Genomic DNA, 6,000 nt, shown 5'->3' on the forward strand with positions numbered 1-6,000 from the left:
ACTTTTTTACTATTACTGCTAAGTAGTATTTCATTGTATGAAATTTCTTTCTTCTGTTGCTGGACATAACAGTTTGGAACTATTATGAATAAAGCTATTATGAAAGTCTCTATAGAAGCCCTTTTTGTGTGCCCAAGAGTGAGCAGGGCTCACTCTTAAAAAGATGCTTGTGGTGCTGCAGAGATGGCTGAGTGGTTAAGGCGCTTGCCTGCAAAGCCAAATGACCTGGGTTTGATTACCCAGGACCCATGTAAGCCAGATGCACAAAGTGGCACATGTGTCTGGAGTTTGTTTGTAGTGGCTGGAGGTCTTGATATGCCCATTCTCTCTCTCTTATCCCCCTCTTTCTCTCCCAAATAAATAAAATATATCTTTTTTTTTTAAAAAAAAATAAAGGATGCTTCTGCTGGGTATGGTGGCACATTTAATCTCAGTACTTAAGAGGCTGAGAAAAAAGGATGCTGAGAGTTTGAAGTCAGCCTGGGGCTACAGAGTAAGTTCCAGTCAGTCTGGGTAGAATGAGACCTTGTCTTAAAAACAAATAATAATAATAAAAATAAAATGCCAAGCATGGTGGTGCACGCCTTTAATCCCAGCACTTGGGAGGCAGAGGTAGGAGGATTGCCATGAGTTTGAGGCTACCCTGAGACTACATAGTGAATTCCAGGTCAGCCTGGGCTAGAGTGAGACCCTACCTTGAAAAAAAAAAAGCAAACAAACAAAAAATAAACCAATGTATTTCTAGGATGACATGCTGGGTCACAGGATGAGTATTTCATTTTAACAGCAATTTTCTTTCTAAATGTTAAGAGTTCTGTCTGAGGCCTGCTTTCATCTACTTAACAGCTATGTGTAGAGTCACACAGTCTTTGCTCTTTTATCTTTCAGAAATGCTATTTCATGACTTTTTTGTTTTGTTTTCTTTTGTTTTTTAAGGTAGGACCTCACCCTAGCTATGTAGTCACTCTGTAGTCTCAGGGTGGCCTTGAACTCATAGCAATCCTCCTACCTCTGCCTATCGAGTGCTGGGATTAAAGGCGTGCACCGCCATGCCCGGCTCCTGACCTTCTTATTTATTGAGTTGCTTGCTTAGGTGGTGCTAGGTCTTCATGAACACTCAGTTGTACTGCCAGGTCTTCCCTAGCCCTGTATTTCTTTAACTTGTGAGTGATATTGAGCATTTTCCCCATTTTTAATCAGTTTATTTCTATATCCGTCTCTTGCCCATTTTTCCAAGAGATGTATTCAGAGCTGGGTGTGGTGGCACATGCCTTTAATCCCAGCATTCTGGAGGCAGAGGTAGGAGGATCACTGTGAATTCAAGGCCAGCCTGGGACTACAGAGTGAGTTCCAGGTTAGCCTGGGCTACAGTGAGAACCTACCTTCAAAAGAACAAAAGTAAAAATAAAGAAACAAGGGTTGGAGAGATGGCTTAGTGGTTAAGGCACATGCCTGCGAAGCCTAAGGACCCAGGTTCGATTCTCCAGGTCCCACGTAAGCCAGATGCACATGGTGGCACATGTGTCTGGAGTTTGTTTGCAGTGGCTAGAGGTCCTGTGCACCCATTCTCTCTCTCTTTCTCTTCCCCACCCCTCTCTCTGTCTCTAATAAATAAATAAATAAAAATAAATCTTTAAAAAAATAAAATAAAGAAGCAAAATATCTCCTTTAAAAGATCTTGTATTCATTTATATGAACTCTATATATACTGAAGAAGTTATTTATGTTATTCATTTGTTTTTTGCATGTGTATGTGGTGTGTAGTGTGTGCAGATAGGTGTGCCTTGTGTGTGCACATGTGGAGGCCAGAGGAAACCATGTGGTGTCTTCTTTTATTGCTCATTCATGCTTTCTTCAGATAATCTTTCATAGGATCAATTTTTTTGGGAGGGGGGTGTTGTTGAGATAGAGTTTCATTCCAGCCCAGGCTTACCTGGAATTCACTATATAGTTTAGTCTCAGGGTAGCCTCGAACACACAGCAATCTTCCTACTTCTGCCTCCCAATTGCTTGGCTTGGATCATGTCTTTGTTTGTTTGTTTTCCTGGGTGTTAAACTGGCTGACCTTCAAGCCGCAGCTATTCTCCAGACTCCTCACGCACCCACAGGATGGGCCCAGCTGTTTATGTAGGTGCTGGGGATTTGAACTGAGACAGTCTTAGTCCCTCATGTTTGTGTGGCAAGTGCTCTTGCCCACTGAGCCATCATCTCCTTAGACTCAGTATTTTTCAGAAATTTTTATTGGGAACTTTAATCTATGAACATGTTGCAAATTGGTCATATTCCCATTGGGTTATCCTCTTATGTCCCCTCTCCCTAGCCCCATCCACTGAGGGCCCTACTCAGTGGGGTCTCGGTAGTCACTGTGGGGTCATGGATGAACCAGTCAGTTATTGTGGGGGGATGATGCCTCACAGGATACCTTCCCACCCTGTGGCTCTTACATTCTTTTCAACCCCTCCCCTGCAATGTTCCCCAAGCCTAGGAGAGCTTGTTATAAGTCCTTTAGTGTTGAGCTCTCAGCAGCCTCTGATGATTTTTGATGAGCTTTTGGTCTCCTCAGTGTCTACCACCACCTCCCTGGAGAAGGTTGTCTGGCTGGACATGAGAGCAGCACTCATATTTAACTACCTCCTCCTCTGTAATGGTTCCTGGGCCCTGGCAGGCATGATAGAGATGACTCGCCTCATGCTAGACACTTGGCTTTGTCATGTCATTTTGAAGGGTCTTGGGTCCCCCTGGTATTCACCATCATCTGCAAAAAGTAGGTTCTCAAGCTGGGCGTGGTGGTGCACACCTTTAATGCCAGCACTCGGGAGGCAGAGGTAGGAGGATTGCCCTGAGTTCAAGGACACCCTGAGATAACATAGTGAATTCCAGGTTAGCCTGGGCTACAGTGAGACCCTACCTTGAAACAAACAAACAAGCAGAAAAAAAACCAAAACAGGTTCTCTAACCAAGACTAATAACAGCATCAAATTGGATCAAATGGGATAAACATGTAAAATTAGAAGACTTTTCATTTCGTTTTGTTTTTTGCTAGATAAGGTCTCACTCTGAAGTCCCAGGCTGGCCTTGAACTCAAAGCAACCCTTCTATCTCTGCCTCCTGGGTGCTGGAATTAAAGGCATGTGCCATCATGCCCATCAGGTAGAAGACTTTTTGATAGGCATAACCTCTTCATTTAGCTTCCCTCTGTGGTCTATGATCTGCCCAGCCATAGGTTTCTGACTTGGTTCTCAGTACCTAGTATGAATTCCCCCCCCCCCGCCCTGCCCCGCCCCACCCCACTGAGTGACTCTGGGATTTTTATGTAATCTTCTGAGACTACTTACTCTGTTTATTCCTTGTTTTCATTTTCCCCACAAGCTAGTCTCATGTATTTTTCCATAAGAGTTCCTGAATCAGCTTTTCCAGTTCTAAACAACTCTGGCTCTCGGGTTGGCATCTACCTGCTGGCCATTTCTCCCAGCCCTCTGCTCTTCTCTCACTCCAGGGTTTCTTGGCCTCAGCTCTAGGATATTTTGGATGAAATAATGCTGTTGTAAGGGGTTGTTCTGTGCACTGTAGGATACCAAGCAGCATCCTGGATTCTAGTCACTGCGTGTCAACAGCAGTTCTCTTTCCTCCTCAAGTTGTGACAATGGAAAATGTTTCCAGATAGTGCCAGATGTCCCCTGAAGGGCAAGATCACCTGTGACGAATCCAGCACCTCCCCCTCCCCATCTGCCTGCACTGGCTTCTCACTGTCCTCAGCCTCAACTCTTTGCTCAACCTGTTGCTAATTACAGCTCCTCACCTGCCTGCAGGCTCCTCACCACCCTCCACTTTTCTCCCATGCACTTTTCACCTTCTAGTAGAATCTGTAATTTACTGATTTACTTCTGTATTTTGCCTGTCTCTCACCTGGTTCTAAAAACATCAGCCCCAGGAGTACAGGAATGTTCATCTGTGGACCCTCCATGCCTAGAACACATCTAGGTGCATAGTACTGAATGGATGAATGCACCAGGATGAATTGTAGGGTGAAAAGTGATATCATTACAATATCCTGTTCTGGAAGAGAAAATAACATTTATCTCCTCCCGTAATTTTTATTTTTATTTTTTTAAATTTTTTGTTTATTTTTATTTATTTGAGAGTGACAGACAGAGAGAAGGAGAGAGAGACAGAATGAGAGAGAATCAGCGTGCCAGGGCTTCCAGCCACTGCAAATGAACTCCAGACCATGTGCACCCCTTTGTGCATATGGCTAATGTGGGTCCTGGGGAATCGAGCCTTGAACTGGGGTCCTTAGGCTTCACAGGCAAGTGCTTAACCACTAAGCCATCTCTCCAGCCCCATAATTTTTATTTTAAAATATTTAAAGAAAAATATTTTGCAGGGCTGGTGCTAAACCCAGGGCATACTCTACCACTAATCACAGTGTCAACCCTGCATTATTTTATGTCTTACAAATAAATGTAATTTTTTATAATAAACATATACACAGTCTGATTTTAATGTCTTCAATTAATGGGTTTGGGAAGCTAAATGCATGACTAATGGAGGCAGGGATGGGCTGCTACCAAGGCCCCAGATCCCCAGGTCTTCCCAGCCCAGTGACCCTCAAACCCAGTGTATAGAGGCCTCTTCCTATCTCTCCTTCCTGAGTGTTTTAGCCAAGGAACACTGAAGAAGCATTGTTCAGGATCCCTCCAAAGAGATTTCTCCTGGAGACCCTAGGGCATGAGTCCAGCAGGCGAGCCAGCCTCGGGGAAGGGGCCCTGCCAGATCTCTCTGGAGTCCCTCCTTTACTTAATGTTCATCTGAGTTCTTTATGATAGGTGACAAACAGGCTGAGGTGACCTTACCTCTCCTAGCCAACTGCCTAGGCCCTGGTTTGGCTATTCTCACTCTCCCTGTCTTTTGCTGGTAGCCCAGCGGAGTAAAGTACTAGAGAACACTTGCCTTGGCAGACTCAGAGGACACAGCAGAGGGGTCCCTCCTGTCCAGGTCTCAAGTGGAGTGGCTGAGATCCCGGAGGCCCAGGACAGCTCTGACTCCACCTCTTCAAGATATGGCCACTCTAAACTTCCTCCTGGCCATGACTTCCCCAGAGTTTCCTATGCTACAGACCTAGCAGATACGCACTGAGGCCACGTGAGTCCCAGGCCCACCCCAAGGTAACCCAGACTGTGCCCATGGCATCCTCCAGAGGCGGGAGGCTGTGTGACCTGGGGCCACCCTGGGCAGGAGTGGGACCTTCATAACCAGTGCTGATAGGCCCTCTGCCTGGGTGAGTGGACAGAGAGCAAGACCATAGTAGTCAGGTGAGCCCAGGCCAGGAGGCTGACAGGGCGAGTGCTGGGCAGTGGCCTCTGTCTTGTCTCCCGGGCATTGCACAGAAACTGGAGCTGGGCGCCCCGGCGGGCACTGCAGGGCGGCTGGGAGTCGGCTCCCGCCCTCAGCTGGGCTGCGGCAGTGTCCTGTGGTTCGCCGCCTCACATTTATAGCTTCAGCGCTTCTCAGTTTACTGTCCCTGCGGTGAGGAAACCCTAACTGTGGTCAGTTGGAGACCTGCCTGAGTGCGGAGCTGTGACTAAGGCCAAGTACCCAGCCTGGGGCCTGTTCTGGTCTGGTCCTAGCACCTTCCTAAGATGTGTGTGGAGGGTCACAGGGCTCTCTCCCCCAGTCTTGTGGTCCATTAAGAGCAGGTGTCCTGTGTGTGTGTGTTGGGGGGTGCTCCTTTGCATCCTGGGGAGACCCCTGAGACAAAGCAGCAGATGGAGATGAAGGAGGGGCAAGAGCTGACATCAAAGGGCCTCCTGGCTCTGGGGTGCCATGGCCAGTGCTGTTTTCTTTCTTTCTTCCTTATTTTTTTTTCTGGGGGGGGGGTTCGAGGTAGGGTCTTACTCTGGTCCAGGCTGACCTGGAATTAACTCTGTCATCTCAAGGTGGCCTTGAACTCATGGCAATCCTCCTACCTCCCAAGTGCTGGGATTAAAGGCGTGCACCACC

The sequence above is a fragment of the Jaculus jaculus genome, chromosome 9 (assembly GCF_020740685.1).
Source record: "Jaculus jaculus isolate mJacJac1 chromosome 9, mJacJac1.mat.Y.cur, whole genome shotgun sequence".
Taxonomy (NCBI): domain Eukaryota; kingdom Metazoa; phylum Chordata; class Mammalia; order Rodentia; family Dipodidae; genus Jaculus; species Jaculus jaculus.